Consider the following 21,750-nt stretch of genomic DNA (forward strand, 5'->3'; position numbering starts at 1 on the left):
TTAGGACAAGGATGGTAGTCCTCACATGTGGGTGACTAAAGAGCTCTAGACCACTCCTTTCGAGCAGAAAAACCAACAGCAGCCAAACAAGGTGCTAACGGGCACAACTAACTGCAGCTCTGTGGGAAGAAACAGGAGGTGGTCTGGTCCCACAAGGAGCACGAGTGAAGAGAGTTGGGTTCAAGTCTTGAACAGGTTGCGCAGCCGGACTAACCAAAGTCACAGTCCTGACGGCTATCCTGTCAAGGAAGTAGTGAGCTGCGATCGTGTGGAGGGAACTCCAGGTCGCAGCCTGGCAAATTTCAGCGATGGTGGCCTATATGGGTATTAACATACCCATATAGGCCACCAACGCTGCCATGGCACGCAGAGAGTGAGCCTTCACTCTGCCGGCCAGCTGGAGGCCTGCCTGCGCATAGCAGAAGGCAATGCAATCCGCCAGCCAGTTCGATAGGGTTTGCTTACCCTCCACTGCCCCCAGCCTGTTGGGGTCAAAAGATACAAAGAGCTGGGTGGACTGTCTGTGCCTCATTGTGTGGCCTGGGTAAAAAGCTAGCACCCGTTTACAGTCTAGGGTATGGAGAGCACGCTCTCCTGGGTAGGAATGTGGCCTCGGAAAGAAGGTGGGTAGAATGATTGACTGATTGATGTTAAAATCAGTCAACACCTTGGGCAGGAACTTAGGATGCGTACGCAGGACCACTCGGTCGTGGAAGAACTTTATGTAGGGTGTGTACATAACCAGGGCCTGAAACTTGCCCACCCTGCGAGCAGAAGTGATTGCCACCAGGAATATGACTTTCCAGGTGAGGAACTTTAGACCACAGGACTGCAGGGGCTCCAAGGGAGGCCGCATCATTCTAGCCAAGACTATGCTGAGGTCCCAGGACACCACCAGTGGCCGAAGAGGGGGCTTCAGTTGGAGAAGACCCTGCATGAAGCTGCCAACTAGGGGCTGGACTGAAACGGGCGTGCCAGTGACCCCTCCGTGGTACGCGCTGACAGCGCTGAGGTGTACTCTGATGGAACTGGTCTGTAGCCCAGACTCAGATAGGTGCCACAGGTAGTCCAGCAGCTGGGGGAGAGGGCTTGAGAAGGGGTCCAACCCATGCCCTCCACACCAGATGGAAAAGCGTTTCCACTTTGAGGTGTAGGACCTCCTAGTCGGAGGTTTCCAGGACTCAATCAGGACCCGAGAAACAATCCAAAAGCTGTAATGGTTGGAGAATCATGTGCTCAACATCCAAGCTGTGAGGGCTAGCGCTCGGAGGTTCAGGTGGCGCAGGGTGCCCTGGTTCTGCAATATGAGGTAGAGTGCCATCCCCAATGGGATGGGCGCACGGACCGACAGGTCCGGGAAGAGTGGAAACCAGATCTGCCGAGGCCAAAATCATGGTCCCCCTGTCCTCCTGGAGCTTTGACAGAGTCTTTGAGAGGAGCAGGAAAGGTAGGTACGCAAACAGGAGGCCCTTGCCCCCAGTGATGGGAGAAGGCATCGTGGGCCGGGTGACCATTCCCTGCTACTAGGGAGCAGAACCTGCTCACCTTGTGATTGAGAGAGGAGGCGAACAGGTCCGCATCCAGCGGACCCCAGCGGCGTAATAATTCGGCCGCTACTGCAGGGTTGCAGGATTACTTGTGTGACTGGAAGGACCAGCTGAGGCAGTCTGCCAGTGTGTTGAAGTGACCTGGCAGGTAGGTTGCCTGGAGATACATCCCTTGGGAAAGGGTCCAGTTCCAAACCTGCACTGCTTCCTGGCAGAGGAGGAACAAGTCTGTGCCGCACTATTTGTTGATGTACCACATCGCAACCTGGTTGTCCACCCTGATCAGAACTAGCTTGAACGACAACTAATCCCGAAATGCCCACAAGGCCTACTGTATCACCTGAAGCTCCAGAAAATGTATCTGGTAACGTGCTTCAGCGGTGGCCAAGAGACCCTGAGTGTGCAGGCTGTCTGTGTGGGCTCCCCGGCCCTGAGGAGAAGCATCGGTGGTGAGGGTCACCTGGGGCGGCACAGGTCAGAAGGGAAGTCCGCGTTCCAGATTGAGGAGGGCTTCCACCAAGTCAAGGCTAGCTTGAGAGTATTCATGGCAGAAATCAGAGCCTCCAGATCCTGGGATGCCTGCTGCCACTGAGACCGCAAGGCCACTGAGGGGTCCTCATGCGGAGGAAGGCTAAGGATATCACATGGATGGAGGCTGCCATGTGGCCCAGAAGGCAGAGGAGGAGACAGGCTGACACTCTTTCGCTGTTGCAGACGAGGGTGGTCAGTGAAGAGAGGGCAACCAGCCCGTTCCTTGGGCAAGAAAGCTTTCACTTGCACCGTGTCCAACCTGGCGCCTATGAAGTCCAGCTGGGAGGACGGGCAGAGGTGCGACTTGGGAAAGTTGATAACGAACCCCACAGTCTGCAGAGTCTGAACCATCAGGACCAGAACTTGCAAGGCTCCGGAGTGGGAGTCATGGAGTGGAAACACTTGGACTGAGTGACGCCTGAGGTAGGCAGCTACCACCGCCAAGCATTTGGTGAAGACGTGGGGGGCTGATGCCAGCCCAAAGGGCAGCACTCTGTACTGAAAATGTGTATTCCCCATCACGAAGCGGAGGTACTTCCTGTGGTTGGGGATCATCATAAAGTGCGAGTATGCCTCCTTCAGGTCGACGGAGAAAAGCCAGTCTCCGCTTCGGAGGAGCAGGATCAGCGTGCCCAGGGAGACCATCTTGAATTTTTCTCTTACAAGAAACTTGTTCAATGCCCTGAGGTCGAGGATGGGGCGCATGCCGCCATTCCTTTTTCAGATGAGGAAATACCTGCAGCTCTACTGTGTGCGAGGGACCAGTTCCACTGTGCCCGCTGTAAGAAGGGCGGAGAGTTCTTGTTGAAGAACAACCAAGTGGGCGGATGAACCCCACGATGGACTTGGGAAAGAGGTCTCTGGGAGCCAGCTGAAGTGCAGGTTGTACCCTTGGCAGACGATAGAAAGGACCAAGCGGTCCTTGATCCGCTCCCAGCGCCGGGCGAAGCTGAGGAGCCTGCTACAGACTTGTGGACTGGGTGCCAGGGGAACTGCCAGTTGACTTTTGCTCCCTCGCCGCCAGTCAAAAGCCCGTGGCTGGGGTTTGCTGGTGTGCCGGTTGGGGTATGGGGGCCCGCTGTTGTAGGGACGACCCCTATAACTGGTCCGGGGTGTGCGAGTCAGAGCGGCCAGAGGGTAATACATCCGCTGCCGGTAGAAGGGCTTACAAGAGCCTTGCCTGGATGATTTCCTGGCTGAGGATGGCCCTTCTGAGGGAGTAGAGGACAGCTGCTGGAGGGTGTCATGATGGCCTTCAGCTGTGCCACCACATCCTGGACCTTGCCCCCGAACAGGTTCTTGCCTGTATAGGGGAGATTGGCGAGCCTATACTGGACCTCCGGCTGGAGGTCCGAGGCCCTAAGCCAAGCCATCCGTCTGGCACCAATGCCTACGGCGACTAAGCGGGCTGCAATTTCAAAAACATCGTAGGTGGAGCGCACCTCGTGTTTACCTGCTTCCAGAGGCAATGGCAGCAAGCGCTTCCTACTGCTGCTGGGGAAGGCCCTCTGCAAAATCCTGGACTTGCTTCCAGAGATTGTGGTTATATTGAGTCATGAAGAGTTGGTAAGCCGCAATGCGGGCAACCAATATGGTGCCTTGGAAGATCTTTCTCCGTATGGCATCAAGTTCCCTATGCTCACGTCCTTGAGGAGCAGAGGCATGGGTGCAGGAGCGCCGGGCCTTTTTTTTAGGGTGCTGGTATCTCAATGCCTTGCAGTGCTTTGAGCACTGCTGACTGCACCCTGTGGTCCAACTCCTCCTGGAAGTCCTGAGTGGTCAGGACTGATGGTGGGGGAACAAGGTATCACCAGCTCATCCTCTGGTCCCCGAAGTGGCACGATATGCCTCGGGCTACTGGGGGCACAGGATGGCCGGTACCACTTAGATGGTGGCTCAGCGGCCGCTGATGTCGCTCCGAAACCGGAACTATGTCAGGATGGTGACCAGTGCCGGTGCTTCCGGGATCACTTCCGATGCTCGGCCCGGTCTTTCCCTGGAGCCGAGGAGGTTGATAACCCCAAGAAACCACAAAGGATCGATCTCCCTCTCCCCAATCCTTGGGGGTGGAAATCAATGGGGCTGCGAGAGTCAGAGACTGGGATGGCTCCCTGTCAACCTTGGGCATCAAAGCAACTGTCGCAGGAGTGGAGGATTTCGGGGTCCCGAAAAGTTTCTCCATTTTGTTGAAGCGTGCACGACGCCCCTTGGGTGTCTTCTGATCGCACAGCCGACATTCACGGACATCCTGCGAGGCCCCTAGGCAGAGGATGCAAACCTCAAGCGGGTCCATGATGGACATAGTCCGAGGGCACTGACGAAAGCGGACTGACGCCATGAAAAAGACCCGGAGTGCGGTTGATGGCAAACGGGCACCAGGAGGTGGAGAGTCGGGAATAGACCATAAGATTGAGCAAAGTTGAAAAGAACCTACCGTACCTGGAGGGTACCAACCGCAAAGGGGGACCAGATGAGCATTAGAGAAAAACTCGAAGAAATTTGAGAAAAAAAGATGGAGCTCCATTAGCTGCAAAGCAACTTCACCTTCGAAAAGAAGAGACTGAAGGGGGACCTCACATTGATGTGCTGATAGTAGCAGGCTGGGCATGCTCAGTCTGCTAGCCAAAGTTTCTAGAAAGTTTGACAAAAGTTTTCCGTGCCGGGCTCCATCGGATGATGTCACCCACATGCGAGGACTACCATCCTGCTTGCCTAAGAGAATGCTCTTTAGCTGTATAAATCCGCTATCTGAAATGGCCCACCCTTAATGCAGAGAAGAGCGGGTACAGAGTTCCACAATGTGTATCTTTTGCTGCATTGAGAGGAGGCATTTCTGAGAATGCTTAAGTTAGGGGAAGAAAATTATGGATGCAAATTACATTTTCAATATGTGTACTTTCCAATCTAATTTTTACCCACATAAAAAGCAGGTGCAAATATAGCACATATTTTTGCACCAGCAGAAAATCACAGCAAAGCTATATGCATACTTTTGCTTTGATCATTGGTGCAAAGCCCAAAAGTGAAAAATACATGAACTTTGCATCAATGCAGGCAGTTCGATTATCCCAAGCATGCTTGGACTCTGTCACTATTATGGCTGGAAGTTTGTCTGATTGTCACTGCAAAAATGATGGACACAAGTGTTTTGTTTTTTTTTCACATTACATCTGAGCCTTTCTTCCTTCAGGTTCATATGCTGATCTCCTTTGAGCTTTTCATTCAATGTTTTCTTCTGCTTCATAGTTGAATGTGTGTTTCACATCTCATCTTTCTCTGCTTTCATTGACAGGATACATCTCTCTATGTACAGCATATGATGTAGGCCTTGCACGATTGTGGTGGCCCTCCTTGGAAATGCCTCCGTTTTATGAAAGTGATTTTGGAAACGTTTCTAGAACCGTATACCATACTCACAGTAAGAGTCCTGCAGAGACAGCAGATATTACTTTCCTCTTTCTACCAGAAATATCTCTCTTTATGCACCCCACTCTTTGTGCTTTTCCAAATGCTTTGTCACACTGACTGGTTAGATTGAGCTCAACAATGATGATAACCTCCAGGTCTCTTTCTGTTTGAAAAGTCTTGCACCCCAAAATCATATTTGGCCTCTGGCACTGGAATGGGGTGGGGCTCAGTTTTTTAAAGAAAAAAAACCTGTACTGCTGCTGGCAGGTTTCATAGCTCCTCCATCAAACTGTCATTCACTACTCCTTAGTCCCCCACAGACTACACCTGCCAGTACAACAGTTCCCAAAATGTGAAAGTTCTGAAGTTGGTAACAGCAGCCAGTTAGGAAGGAATTCAGTAAGCCCATCCTTTCTGACTTCTGAGTGGGAGGAGCAGGGCCTTTAAGAATCCACAGTCTAACTTGCCACAGAAGCCAAGAGATATTGGATTCGGGGAAAAGTGGAACCATGAGGCCTAGGAAAGATAGGATAGAGTGAGAAAATATGAGAACTCAGATGGAGGGAGCTAAGAGATGCTATGAGGTCTAGAGGAGGTGAGAACGGGTGGCAGGAGAGAAGGAGCCATGAGATCCTAGAAAAGAAAGGGAAGAGGGATTTTGGTAAAACTAGGGGTATCCCTTCCCAGACTCTCTGGCCTTAGCCACCATTTACAAAAAGTATCAGCACAGCAGCCTCAATGTCAAATCTCAGTAGGCCCTGTTGGTCTGTGTTTTTCAAAACCTAGCTCATCTCTGCACTGGTCTTATAGAATTAGCTAGAATATTATATTATACTGCTTTGTATTTGCTCTGACCAGTAGACACTCTCAGAAATGAAGAAAATGAAAATAAGTTTTAGCTAGTCACAGCCAGTTCAGACTGGATACACTTAGAAAATGTTTTTTCTAGAAATAGTTGGTTATGTATGTAAATTATTTATAAAGGACTGAAACTGCTAGAAACACAGATAACTAATGGAGCTGTTATGTTGTGAATAAGACCACCCAAAAGTGCTAAGCGCCAATCAATTACTGTATACTAAGTCAGCGATTCTCAACAGGTGTGTCGGGACACACGGGAGGTGGGTCACAGAGCCAGAAGACGACTGATCTTCCCTCATCAGTCTGGGCAGGAGTTAGCTGACCTCTTATTGGGTGTGCCAAAAAGCTGCTCTTGCTTCCGTCTCCTCTTCCTGGCCAGTAGGAGGTTGTACCCTCCTCCTTCATCCAGTTCAGAGCGCGACATCACCAACTCCTGTTCATATAGGCCTGGCAGGACACCAACTTTATCTTCTTCTGCCTGGCCTGGCAGTGAGGCTGCTGATGCTCTCTTCACCCCTGACGCCTGCATGTGAAAGCAGGAGCATGAGGGAGAGAAGTGCGCGCTCTACAGATTCACTACTGCTGCCTCCTCATCTTCCTCTGCTCAGTGCTTCTTGCCCTCATCTGCTGCTGATAAAGAGGGGGGGGGGGGGGGGGGACGGACTCTGGATTGGACTGAAGTCTTTTCTGGTAATTGGAGCCAGGAGAAGAGGGAAATGTACTGGGCAGGAAGGCATGGGGAGATAGGGAGTCAGGAGTCTGCTGGACAGAAAGGGGTGGAGGAAAGGAGGTTAGGGCTGCTGCATAGGAAGAAGTGAACGAAAGAAGGGCTGCGTGCTGCTGGGCAGGGAGAAGAGATGGAGGGAGAGATAGAAGTGTGGGGCCTGCTGGGTTGGGGAGAAGGGAGGTCAGGGGAAGTTGAGCAGGAAGGGGTGGGAAAGAGGTGTTCAGATGTATGCTGGGTAGGGAAGGGGAGAGAGGTGGCACAGGGAAGAGGATGCAGGGGTGAGGGGTGTTGGAAATGTTGGGCAGGGATATGAGCATGTGATGGGGGCTCGCAGAGGAGTGACTGGATACAAGGGCCAAACTATGTCCGTTTTGAGAATAGGCATTTCTTCTCTCTTTGAACTTTGCTTAGTGTAGGAGGAAATATTTTTCTGTTTTTAGTTCTCCAGTTTTGCACTGCACACAGAAAGTCTTCTTGGGGTTTCCCTTCCAGGTTTTGTTTCCGCATTTGTGGTATTTTATTCTATATTTGGTGAAGGCAGATCTGTATGACTGAGATGAGGTGCTTTATTAGAGGTTTGTATCAACCTTATTTGTTGTATTTTCTCTACATTATATTGCACTGGGGGTGAACTGCTGCCTTTTCATGGGCAGGGCTATTGCTGTTTCATTTCTTGGAGTCCGTGCTGCTGAGGTATGGCAGGTTTGATAGACAGGTACTGAGTGGGGTTTGTTTGTATTATTTTACAATGCACCTGACAGTAGAATGAGTTTGTGATGCTGTTATTAAGATGACACCAGAATCAGAATATCTTTTTTGTTAGGAAGCAGGAGATTCCTGTGGATGCAGAGTACAGGTTTATATTTGGTCCCATGATGGTCAGGTGTTCAGTGTGTCACGCATGTGAGCATCATCTCACGTGTGTCCTGGGAGAAAAAAAGGTTGAGAACCACTGTACTAAGTAATAAGCAACTGTTTAATGCTGAGTAATTGAAACTATTCATTGGTCTGTATTTCCTGATTGTACAGATTAGCATATGGTTATGGTTATGCTGTGTCCATGAATGCATAGGAATAAATAAGAAGTTTTTACCAAAGTAAAAACTGTAGTGGTAGTTTTTTTTTACTCAGAGCAAGGGAACAAGGAAAGAGAGACCTGAAACTTCTAATAAAGAATTCCACATTAGAGCAGCAGTGAAACCAGGGTTCAAATCCTGCTGATAATCCTTCAGACTTTCAGCAAGTCTCTTCACCTTGCATTGTCTCGGGGGTTTATTTAACAAAGGTTTTCTACTATTTTATACCTATGGGAAAAATGCTTAGTTAATTGAGCCCTTAAATTGTAGGCCCTCTGGGGATAGAGAAATACATTTGGTACCTGAATGTAACTGGCTGACCAGTAACAAAAAGTGGAATATAAATCAAAAAATAAAAATAAAAATCTGTATTTGGCTCTTGAATTTCTTCATTTTTGATGAATCCTCATTTTTTTTTTAATACAGGATAGCTGCCCATTTTTTCAATTTTGACAATTATCTTTATATTACCTATTCCCCCTGGCAGCTAGACTCAGTTGCAGATTTTTATCTCATCTGCAAACAGGCATACCTTTCCTTCTAACCCTTCCCCAATACTACTCAGATAGCCAGTGAAGAATGCTGTGCCTAGCACTGACCCTGCTGGTCACGTTCCCCATTAACCACCACTCTCTAAGACCTGCTGCTCAACCTCGCTCATCCAGAGAATTATTTTTGATCTCTCAAAATGGCTAGCTTGTTCACCAGCCTTCTGTGGCCAAGTCCAAAAGCAAAGCACGTTCAAGCAGTATTAAAATATCAAGAAGGTTGCTCACCCCATAAAAATATTACTAGCAGTAATTTTGTTACAGGTTTGACAATTGCTTGGTTTTTATGGTAGTAACCAGCACAGAGCGGCAGTTACTACCATAAGAAACTGTACACTCTTATATAGTAGAACAGCACGTTCAAGTTTACAAATTCAACCCCGCCAGTATACCCACCTCACAAACCCTCCCTCCTACCACAACATCCATAACAGAAATGAAAATCAGTAGCATCAGCAATTTGCAAGGAACTAACAATATTACCTGGCAGTTAGGATGTTAGAGAATAGATAAAGGGATCCCATATCCATAAGATTTTCTTCTTAGCTGGTTTACATTTAAGCACAGCCAGTTTTTCCATAGTTAAATTATGCATTTGGTTTCACCATGTGGACAAATTGGGTGGGTCCACTTCAAGCCATTGTAATAAAATACACTTCTTAACGCTAGCAGCCGCCACCGTAACCCACGTGGCCGTCATCCCTCCACTCTTATCCCTTGCAGCACATTGAACATATTTATGCATCCACCATCCGATAACAAAGAAAACACCAAAAACCGTCATTGGTATAAAAAGGCCGCAGCTTTATTTTAACACTGATTAAAAACCGAAAAATTGGTACCCGGGCCGGTATGATGTCTCCGCTGCTGCCTGCCATAAGGAGCAAGCAGGGCAGCCTTGCTCCATGGGCCCCTCGCCTTGTCACCAAGCAAAGGGACCCCGACCATCGGCACATGCCATGCCCCCATCTTTTTGCGCCACCCAAAGCACTGATCGGCTACCACACCGTCCTGTGATGCCACCGGCACCACTTGCAATAAGCCCAAGCGGTCCGGGTATCCACCAAGAACACGAGGTAGGGTGGACCCTTGCCTCGTGTCCCCCCCAACTAACCAATTAGCTGCGGCCTGTGTCTTTTTTCTCTACCAATCCATACCGCTATGGTATCCTGTAGAGCATTATTAAGATATCGTAACCAATGACAGACAGGTGTACTCTACCCGGTCTGAATGATCCGTGGCAAAGAACATCTGCCCACTGGTGTCTTATCTGTTGACCGCCCAGCTTTTGTATCCATACACCGATCTGCCGGTTAACTTTCTTGTGACCCCTATTCCATAATCTGGAGTCTTTCCACTTAGGCCATGAGATAATGTCCGCCCAGAAGAGGACGGCATTCAGGTACAAGTCAGAAAGCTTGGCTAAGTCTCTTTTTGTCTTCTTTATCAGCTGCTTGCAAGTCAATGAGCGCAGGTCATTGCCCCCCAGATGTATTATTATTACATCTGGAGCAGCCCTCGAGTCTCTCAGGTGCCGTAGAAGGGGCAATAACTGGTCTCATTATATGCCAGGCTTTCCCATCCATGTGACGACCCATCTGAAAGGTGCCAATCCTAAATGTGGTCCAAGGTTCGCTTCTGCGCTCTCCTAGCCGCCCAACATATATAAGTGACTAATGATCCAAGATAGACGTTGGGCCCGCGGCAGATTTGCATCATCCCTTTCTAGCCTGGTCCCATCACTGGTGGAAAGACAGGTAAAATGCAGAGGCTCAACTTCCAGGAGCCCTGTGAGAGAAGTGAAACTGCCCTCTGCTTCAGCACAACTAACCTTCCCATTCTCTGAGGGGACATCTGCCAGATCAAATTCATCTGACTGCACACCAACCATGCTGTTATATATATTTTGACAAGATGAGCCATTCATTTCCCAAATCAAACAGCTCTGGATCAAAAGGCGAGCTGTACAATCCATATCTTGTTTGAAGTAAAGTCTCCATGGGTTTAGCCTATCCTGCAGCTGCCTGGACACTGCAGTAAGTAATGCTGCACAAGCTGTGCTGCAGCCTGCCAAATCTTCATCCTTAACATACTTTAACACAAAATACCAGTACACAGATTCCCCAGTTGCAGATGAATGCAAATAGGTCATATTATCAAGCAAAGCCTTCAGGAGAACATAGCCAACAGGGGTTTGGTTAGGATTACACTTTCCATTAACATTACAGGTGCTTCATTAACTTTTCCCAAGCCTGGAGCCTTTTTTTTTTTGTAATGTCACTTGGATCTGTGGAATGTTTGTGATGTTCAAATTCAGAACAAATTTGAAGTTCACATGTCCAACCATACAAGCTTTAGGTAACACCAGCTCAAACACATGCTCATCCCAACTGGAATTATCGGTTTGCCGTTCCAAGTGCGAGTGTGCTGAGCTGCATCCCCATTGGTGCTGCTGATGTAAGTGCTGAGGGCGCCGCGCCTCCACTGCTGCTCCTGCTGAACTTCAACCCGACATAGAGGAACTGTGGCTGAAAAGCAGAGGATCAAGGTCTCAAAATGGGTGAGTTCCACCAAGGATGTCAATGTTTCAAGGGAGAAAGGCTGGTTCACCAAGAGATCAACTCCTGTGATACCGGGACTGGAAGAATCAGATAAGGACTTGTTGCCTTCTGTTAAATGTTCTATTCCTTTAGACAGAGATCCATCCACCAGAATATCAGCTTCATCAACATCAGAGGTTCCTCCAATATGGAGAAAATGAAGTTCTCCACCTTTTGTGCACACACACAGCCTGTCTGTGCCCGAGCAATAAATCACAGACACAAATGGATCACATTCCTCAATGCCCTCTTTTTTAGATGGTTCCACTTTAGTTAAAATTTCAAAGTTTGAAAGATACAACATTTTTACATCTCCTCCCTGAGTTGTAATCATCAGGTGTCAAAGACTAGAGAAGTCAGACCTTCATTCCTTCTCATTACCATTCTTGAGGATCAACTGCGGTTCCTCCAAAGGTTCCCCAAAGTCATCTTCACAGATATCCAAAATATCTGGTGGAAGCAAAATCAGTGAGGTAATTGTGTCCTGGGGATTTTTGATATGCTGGATCTTAACTGGCTCTTCCTCCAATGTTACTATCCTGGTGGTGTAGTTCATTTTATAAAGCAATAAATACCCACCACTAACAATTCTGGCTGAACCATCAAAGAAGTTTGTACATCCGCTGGTGATTCATTCTGCATCCCACTGATACTTGTGCCATTCACAGCAACAAGACTGGATTCTAGTTCTCCTTTTCGCCTGTTACACAGAGCAGAACCCAATTTGTTCAAATTATTCAAGGCCTCTACTCAATCTATTGCACTCAAGGATTCAGCGGGGCATGTCCGCAATCCCATCATAAGAACATGCCATACTGGGTCAGACCAAGGGTCCATCAAGCCCAGCATCCTGTTTCCAACAGTGGCCAATCCAGGCCAAAAGAACCTGGCAGGTACCCAAAAATTAAGTCTATTCCATGTTACCATTGCTAGTAATAGCAGTGGCTCTTTTCTAAGTTAACTTAATTAATAGCAGGAAATGGACTTCTCCTCCAAGAACTTATCCAATCCTTTTTTGAACACAGCTATACTAACTGCACTAACCACATCCTCTGGCAACAAATTCCAGAGTTTAATTGTGTGTTGAGTAAAAAAGAACTTTCTCCGATTAGTTTTAAATGTGCCACATGCTAACTTCATGGAGTGCCCCTTAGTCTTTCTATATCCGAAAGAGTAAATAACCGATTCACATCTACCCATTCTAGACCTCTCATGATTTTAAACACCTCTATCATATCCCCCCTCAGCCGTCTCTTCTCCAACAAATGAACTCCATCTGCACAAGGAGTGACTGAATCCACACAGAGGTTATCTTCCTCAGCAAACCCTGGCAGCAGCAGGCACCGAACCAAAGCTCCGGGCTTGGGAACCACAGAGCTTCACCTGCCAGTGTCAGGAGATGTCAAGTTGGCAGCCGAATCAGCAAACCACCGAATGTAGGCCATCGGGGGATCCTGCAAAAGCAGCCGCTCCCAACTGTCCAGCTGCACCTCAATGATCCGGGGAACTGTGAAACCACCACCATGCAAAATTCTGCCCACAACATTGTTCATCTGGGAGAACAGCCTCCCTGCTGCTTCATCAGACTCCCCAATGCTGTAAAGCAACAATATGGGCAACGACCTCCCCACCAAGGGAGAATTCGTTTCGGACTCCGTGCAGGACCCATTATCAGTGAACTCCTGCCCAGAGAGGCTCCCAGCTAGAGTCCTGCCCAAAGTATCCAAAGATCCCCATGAACCACCGCCGATAGGAGAGGCTGCAGGAGATCTGCATGCCAACAACCCGCCAGCCAGTAATCAAGGAAAGGGAATGCTGCATTGTTCCAGGTGCTCCTCCCTTGTCCCTTCACTCCTGTGAAGGATCTGCCCTGAGTTCCTCCAGATCCCCAACAGTGTCTTCCAAGACACCCAACCATTTCCCACTGAGCCTCCCAGGCCGCTGGAGAATGCCCAGCACTGCCACGTCCAAACTCATGTCCAAGGCCTCTTCCCGTGATGTATGTCTCGTCCCTGTCTCAAATCTGGAATGCTCCCCACCGACAGAATCCTCCAGAAGATCATCACTGTCTCCCTCCAACCCCAGGATATCCGAGCAGGTGAAAGAACCATACAGTCACGCTAAAGTCGGTCTCCCTGATTCAACCACTGCAGGCCGCTTCCCCCGCCAACACCAACCGCTGCACAATTGCTGGATCACAAGCATTGAGCTCAAACTTCAAGTGCACCCCCATAAGCCTGGAAACATCCCACATACAGAACCCCCCCTTGCTTTGCTGCAGCAGCCAAAAAAGGAGGACAGCTTCCTGCACCAAAGCAGGAAATCCTGTCTGCACCAACTGCACAGGGAAGCTGCGTAGGGCACGTTGCCAGGGTGACTGACAGGGGCACCTCTCTGGGTGTGTTCACCCCTCACAAACGGGCAGCCTGGGGAATGTCCTCCATGCTCACACCAAGGTTCACCTGCAGGCCCCCAGCAAACCATACATACCCCACAAGTGAAACACATGGCTCCCCCATCTCCCGAAGAAGCAGACTGATGACAGAACCCAGCTTGAGCCACGGGATCTGTCTGAGCCCATCTGCAGACCACATGAGGCCAAGAAGTGAAAGTCTCGCATCTGCTCGCCTCACCATATGTCAAAGACCCCTCCACAGATCGACCAGATCCCACCCCAAGCTCTGGTCATACACTGGGAAAGAGGCAAGACACAGCCTGACCACCACAGAGGAAGCCACAGGCAAATTATCAACAGATTCATCCTCTTGAGTTCATCCACAATGGAACCAGCAGCTGACCTCAACACATGAGGAGGAATGTGGAAAGCAACCACTGCCCAACCTGCAACTCCTTGGCCTGCTGCTGTCTCATGTGAGGCACCCTTCAAACCAACCCTCAGTTGCGTAATGAACAAGTCACACCCCTCCGTGCTCGAGACATCAGCCCTCTCCCCACAGGCTGCCAACGATTGCTGAGCCTCTGCAACCTGCAACTCAAGCTGAACTGTATCATCCCACCTCGAAACAGGAGCCCGCAGAGCCGTGTCCAGTCACAAAGCACCACCAAGATCCTTCCCACAGCCCACCGCACAATCACCCACAAAGTCAACCCCATCCACGGCTGCAAAACAGTGACACTCTACATGGCCACCTGGTCCAGTGTGCAAAGTTGAGGCCTTGAGCACAGCCCCCATGGTGCCGATGACCTCAATGCCCCCTCCGGAGCTGAGCGCCAGGCGGCAGCACAAACAGCCAACTCGGAACACCAGCCAGTCCAAGGTCGAGGCCGCCACTGCCACATCCGCCCATGGGGCATGGCCACTGATCGCGCGGAGCCAGGCAGCAGCAAAAGGGAATGCCGTGCAGAGACTACACGGCCAGAGGTTGACGGCGAGGCGCAGGAAAAGGGAGGACGGGGAAAAGAAGCAGCAGCGCCATGGTTGCCGCTCAGCATCCTTTGCCAGCGTGTGGAGAAAAAAGGGATTCATGGCCTCCGTTGTGGCCCTTTAAAGGGTCGCTGACATAGTCAGCCGGCGCCACCATCGCTCACACCTAGGCACCGCTGGAAGGGGTGGGAAGGCCCCAAGCTGCGTCACCATGCTCTATCTCCCCCCCGAGCCGGGATGCCGCCTCCGTGGGTGTCCTGGCACTTCGGTTAAGGTTGGGTTCTGGCCATGAAGGCACAGGCCCACTTATTTATAACACATCAGTATCACCAAGGACATAATTGTCTAAAACATTCAAAAGACAAAAATCTGGACCCATTTTGAAATATGAAAAAGCACAGTATTCTAGAATTGTTGAACACACCTACAATGCCATATACAATGTATAAAAGATCCATTTCCCCCACATTTATGGTATTTACTTTCCACAGTAATTTCAGCACAAAAAACACAGTGGAGAAAAATCCACTTTCGGGCGAATTTTAAAAGTCCTATGCACGGCAATACGGGAGACGCGGGCCGCGTGAATTTTAAAAGACCGCAACCACACACATATCTCCCAGTTCATGCATTGGAAAGGATATAGCACAAAGGGGCGGGGTATGGGCGGGGCAACGGCAGACTGGGACAACGCCATTATGTCGAGTCACACACAAGCACTCGCAGGGATCCAATGACCACATAAGTTGCTGCTGCTATGGACTGCAGGTAAGTAGTAAAATAAAAAAAACTAAGGTAGTCAGAGGGGTTTTAGGGGTCGGGGCTAGTAGGGTAAAAGGGAGACAGGTTAGGTAGGGAGTTTAGGAAGTCTGCTCCTTTACAGGGCCAAACTGGGAGGGAACAGGGACATAGGCCCTAATGTGTCACCGCACACATGTGTCACCGCACACATCTACTAAAATCTCCCCCTTTTAATCATAAGAGAGCATTCGCGCACATCGAAATAAAATCATGTACACTTGTGCGAGTAGGTAGTGGATTTTATAACATGTGCGCATAGAGGCGTGCATGTTATAAAATCGGTGTGCACGTGTGACCACGCGTGACTCTAAAAATATAACTTTCTATGAATAAATTTAAATTGCAGTTTCCATAGGGCAATATATTCCACCAATTTATGGACTTGAACCAGAGAATGTTTAAAATCATCTTCTAGGGGGAGAGGAGAGAGCAAGTATCGTGCAGCGGCTGTTACCTGAATTTACTGTGAATTTCTCCAAACCAATTTGCCTAAACCAGAGGGTCAGGATTTGGTCCCGGCACTGGAGGAGGAGTCGCCGCCCGTCTGACGTCACAAGCAAGCGACCGGAAGGTATTAAACCAGCCCTCTTTGCGGCGCGCAGCTGCTGCCGGCTTGCCACCTAAGGGGTGCATGGCTTTGTTGGAGTTTTTTGGACTAGAGGACATAAATCTTGAAGAATGAGCTAATAAGTGAGTAAAATCTTATTTCTTCTCTATCCTGGATCCCCCATCCTCAGGAGAATTAAGTTAATGTCTCACGGTAAGAGATATAAAAAGAGATACCTTGGTGGATTTTTTCTACTCAGTGATATTAACTCTAATTCCGCACACTAAAAGGAAGGCACGGATAAGAGAGGCGATGGCCTCGACTCCCCTTCCGACTACATTGCAACCCCAGATATCATCTTTTTTTTCAACATCAACATCGGCTAATATAGTCCCGGAGGAAAGGGCTGCAGTGGAAGTCACTCCTGAGCGAGAAGTGAATCCACTAGCCGAAGTCATCTCATTAAGCCCCAGGGCTCCTTGCACTCCCTCCCCACCAGTTACAACAAAAATTGAAATAGGTTCTCTTGCATTTGAAGAGGCCCCAGATAAAAGGAACTTTTTCTTATATATAATAACTACCCTACTATTACTTCCACCAATGTTACCTAATTTCTCAACTATGATACTCTCTGTTAAAACCCTAATGTTACTTTGTCCTCATATATTTTTCCTGTAAACTGTTGTGATGGCAAAATCGAATGACGGTATACATGTTAAATAAATAAATAAATAAATAAATAAATAGTATTTCAACAAGGAATGGAGAGTGGTGACCATGCTGTGCGGGGTTTAGAGGTCCATAAACCTGAGCTGCATGTTATTTTGCCTACTAAACCTAATGAAATTACAATGGAGGCTTTGTGGTCCGCAATTAAATCACTAGAACTGGCAATAATGAATTTAACTTTACATTCTGTTAATTCTCAACAAAAAGTATCAGGAATGGAAAATGCTACATCTTTATGTAATAGTAAAATCTTAAATCATGAAGAAAGGTTAGAAAAGGTGGAAACCCTTCAGAAAATTTTATTAAATCTGAAGAGATTAATATAAAAAAGGTAGAATATTTAGAAAACACCCTGAGATTTATTTTATTTTTTATACTGACATGTGATATATCACATCGGTTTACATTCAGGTACTTTCCCTTTCAAAAGATAACATCTGCAAAGGATATTCAATATGTTTTGAAAATGTCTAGTCAAGCGATCCCAGTATTTACAAAAATTTATTATACTCCTTTAAAAGAAGTGTTAGAAAATCAAGTAGGTGAGATTCAGCCAGAAACTTCTCCAAATTTGACTGAGATGTTAGAAACTTCTTTACATACTGAGATATCAGAAAGAGCTACATTACATATAACATTTGTCTTTCAAACTGAAAGGGATGTTGTGTTAAGATTATTTCTAAAACATCGAACAGAGAAATTCCATGGGCAACAGATCTGGATTTATCCAAATCTGGTGAGAGCAACTCAGTTAAGAAGAAAAGAATTTCGGAGGTTGAAACCTGAAATTTTGGCAAGGGGAGAAAGATTTATCTTAAGGTACCTTGCTGATGTGAGATAAATTATAAGGATCACAAATATATCTTTTTTGAGATATCCTTGCTACAGGCCTTTTTGGACTCTCACCCTAGAAACACAGCTATTGGATAGGAGCATATAAAAGTTTTTGGCTGATCTCTTACCAGTGAGAATATTTCTTTGATTGTTTTTCCTAATGGTTTTCGCTCAATTTCTTTATATAACTTAATTCTCTTGTATTGCCTGGAGTTTACCCAGAAATAAATTAGAATACTTTTGATTTATTAATGTTTAAATTGGTTTGTTCTTCCTCTTTCTGTATTTGTATACACAAACTGAATTTATTGTAGCTTGAAATGCATAAATAAAAAATTTAAAAAATATCATCTAAAACCCCAATTCCCAAATCCTTAGCCCAATAAGTTGACAGAACCATACATGTTCCCACAATTTCCCTCTTGTTTTTTTTTTTTTTTAAAGATTTTTATTGCTGTAGATACAATCCAACATCAGGAAAATACATTACACGCCTACCACAAAACCATATATAAAACAGAGACACATAATACAATAAGGTAAGCGTAGTGCCATACAGCAAATACAATTTTAGAAACTTTAGAACCCTTCTCACCTCCCCCCACCCGCCTCCCAGCATGCCTAGTCCAAAATATGGTAAGAGTCCAAGCTAGCATAATTTGTCAAAGTTCAAGGCCGGCCCTCATGTTTTTTTTTATACACTTTAGATAATCACTCTTTATCCAATTTAGGAAGGAAGATATCCCTTTCAAAATGCCCAGCTTTAAAGACATTCACCTGCCTTTGCAAAAGAGAAGTAATATAGTTTCAGAGCTGCAGATATGTATAAAACTCCTTATTGACTCAAATCAATGTTATGTTTAAACTGTTGAAAAGTAATCATCCCTTCCCTATTCTTCACCAAAGCCTTTCCTAAAGTCCCCAAGACTTTGGCTGTCCATCGCTCAAAAACCTGATGCTCCAAGCCAAGCACAGAAAGTAAAATTTGTCTATTTGCAGTTGATACTAAGATCTGCAACAAAGTGGACCTGTCTGAAGGATTAGAGAATAAAAAGTGATTGAAGAAAGCTTGAAGAGCAGTCAAATATTTGGCAGCTGAGATTCAATGCCAAGAAGTGAACATTGCTTGAAATAGTACCGGTATTTGGAACACCATGCCACAGGAACTGAGGCTTGAAACCAATTCACATACTTTTAAGAAAAAGTTGAAGATCTGGGTTTTCCAGCAGGCCTTCTCCTAATATCTCACTCACTTTGACAGCTAAAGCCTTAAAGCAGAGTCTTCATTTTAGTCATTTTAATGATTTATAGAGTTATTATATTTGATATTTTTGATTGTTCTTAATGAATATGTTTTAGTGGTATTTATTTTTTTTTATTATTTATATTAATTATTTTTTTCTTGAATTTTGAGATGCAAATTGTATTTTATTTCTTTTCAATTCTTTTATTTTTATGTAAACTGATGTGATGTGTTAACGAACGTCGGTATAAAAAAGCAATAAATAAATAAAATAAATAGATGGCATACACCTTCCTATTTACTGGAGTGATGGATATTGGGTATTCCCACATCCAAAGAAGGTCCTTCAAAATGTCGTGGATGGGAACAGCCACTAACTCCTTCAAGTGCATCGACAAACTGGAGAACTTCTAACATCTTATGCCACGCATCCTCCTCCATGAGAAGTTGGAAGGGGATGGTTTCAACCATGGTCCGTACAAAGCCTGTGAAGGAGAGATCCTCCAGGGGAGACATGCCTTTCCTCTTGGGGCAAAAGGTCCAAAAGAGGATCGTCGGAAATCCTGGAGGAAGACTCCAAAGAGTATTCTCCCCACAGATCATAAGGCCCCCTCTTCCTAACTAAGGTCCCTGCAAAATCCCGGACCTGGGCACAGAGGGCCTTGAGGGAACCGAAGTCTCCGAGGGGGCCGACGGCCCTGGTGGAACCGGGGGCACTGAGAGTCTCAGGAGGCTGGAGAAGTGAAGGGCTTGGGACCCACTGCGCTGGACGGCGCCAGCAGTCGATGTGCATCTTCCTCCTCAGAGGACCCAATGATGGGAATTGCACCCGAGGGGGGCATCGATGGCTAGTGGGGAACAGAGGGTCCCTTGGACACTGGTTGCGCCAGGAGTGCTCCAAGCAGGACAACCAGACGCTCGAGCAGGGGCGTCAGAACAGATGGCATGGGCTCCAGCACTGGTATGGGGGCCAATGGCGGGGGCAGTTCAAGGCTTCATAGGGCTTGGAGTACTGCGCACTTCACCCTTCAGTCCAGCTCCTCCTGGAAGCCCTGTGAGGACAGGACTGATGGAAGGGGACGTGGCATCACCGGCACTTCCTCAGAGCTCCGAGGAGGCACAGTGCCCGGCACCAATGTCAGTGGGGAACGCCTGGGACTCCTGGGTCTGTTGGAGGCTAGGGCCTCCTCGCCACAGGTTCACTTCAGTGGTGGCATAACAGCTGCCGATGCCGTACCAGGATTGGTGTTGGTGTTTCCGGGATCTCCCATGATGCTCGGCCTTTCCCCAGTGCCAAGGAAGCTGAAGATCCTGATATCCTTGAAAGCGGAGAGACCATGGAAGTGCGATCACAGTCTCCATTGTCATTAGACAATGCCAGCGGGGGTGTGAAGAGGGAAAGCATATCAAGTGGTTCCCCTCGACTCCGGGGCATAGAATATTCGTTGCAGGCGTGGATGAAGCAGACTTCTTGGAGCCAAAAATGTTCTCCATTTTATCAAGCCGCACACAATGGCCCTTGGGGGTCATCTGGTTGCACAGTTGACACCCTTGGACGTTGTGCGATACCCCCAGCCAGCGAATACAAACCTCATGGGGTCCATGATTGACATGGTCCGCGGGCACTGGGAGCACCAGCGAAAACCGGATGACACCATGAAAGAAAAAAATAACTGGCGTGCGGTCGATGGCCGGTGACCACCGAGGAGTGTTGCACCGGGAATTGGCCGGTGACCACCGAGGAGTGTTGCACCGGGAATTGGCCGCAGAGGAGGTATAACATTTTTAACTTACGCTGCCGAGAAGGATACACCGTCCGGAGAAGGGGGACCTGGTGTTTGGACGGACAAGAAAAAGACAAGAAAAATATTCTTAAGAGCTGAGCTCCAAAACCGCAATGCAACTGCACCACGGAAAAGAAGAGACTGAAGGGAGACCTCGCATGGACGCACGGATAATGGCATGCTGGGCATGCTCAGTATGCCAGTCAAATCTTCTAGAAACTTTGACAAAAGTTTTCTGTGCCAGGCTCCATCTGATGATGTCACCCATCTGTGAGAACTACCATCTTGCTTGTCCTAGAAGAACACAGTATTTATTATCAGAGTCTGGTGCCTCCCAGCCTAAACACCATCCCCCCAAACATATACCCTTGCATTCCACTCATCACTACAAGCGAATTCATTAGATATTGGTAGCCTCACCACTAAGCCCAACCACAAACTCATTTGCTCTCCCTCCTCTCAACCTCCCTCCCAGCCTTCCCCTCCCCTTTCTCCCATCCCATATGCCCCATGACTCCTCCTTAACTCCCACATTCCACCTTCAGAACTAAGTTCACACCTGTGTATATCACACAAACCACTCACTCAAATTGCATTCAAAGTTTATCCAGGTGCCACCCCTGATCACACTACATCACCACCATACCATGGAAGCCCTGATTATCAAGCTTCACCACCTGTCATTCATACCACTAAACTTTAAAAACTTCACTCAAACTGCCAGATTAATTAGTGCCATTCGTACACAAAAGAAAAAGAAAAGAAAAAGGAAACAAAAAAATGATTTCCTCCTTTCTTTTCTTTAAAAAAAAATAATATATAAAAAAAATCATAAATACCCACTCTACATATTAGAACATCTTATTGCAAAGGTATACACATAAATTATAAAATACTTTATTGTATACACCATACTCTAATACCCTTCCCCTATAAATTATCATTCATACATATCATACACACTACAATAAAAAACGCACACTCCAGATATCACACACTAAAATTGCAATACTAATCCTCAATACGGTCACCCCAAATATCTAGCCGACATATTTTAACCTCATACACGTATCACTATACAGCCTCTTTACCCAACCGTTTTATATTTCATTCACCAACCGAACAAAGG

At 47.2% G+C, this 21,750-nt stretch overlaps 1 protein-coding gene across 1 annotated transcript in view; it reads right to left on the reverse strand.

Annotated features, from left to right (window-relative positions):
* Positions 1 to 21,750, reverse strand: part of LOC115079276 (USP6 N-terminal-like protein) — a 459,663-nt gene that overhangs the window by 267,648 nt on the left and 170,265 nt on the right. The gene's annotated exons all lie outside the window — the stretch shown is intronic.

The sequence above is a fragment of the Rhinatrema bivittatum genome, chromosome 17 (genome assembly GCF_901001135.1).
Source record: "Rhinatrema bivittatum chromosome 17, aRhiBiv1.1, whole genome shotgun sequence".
In the NCBI taxonomy this organism is placed as follows: Eukaryota; Metazoa; Chordata; class Amphibia; order Gymnophiona; family Rhinatrematidae; genus Rhinatrema; species Rhinatrema bivittatum.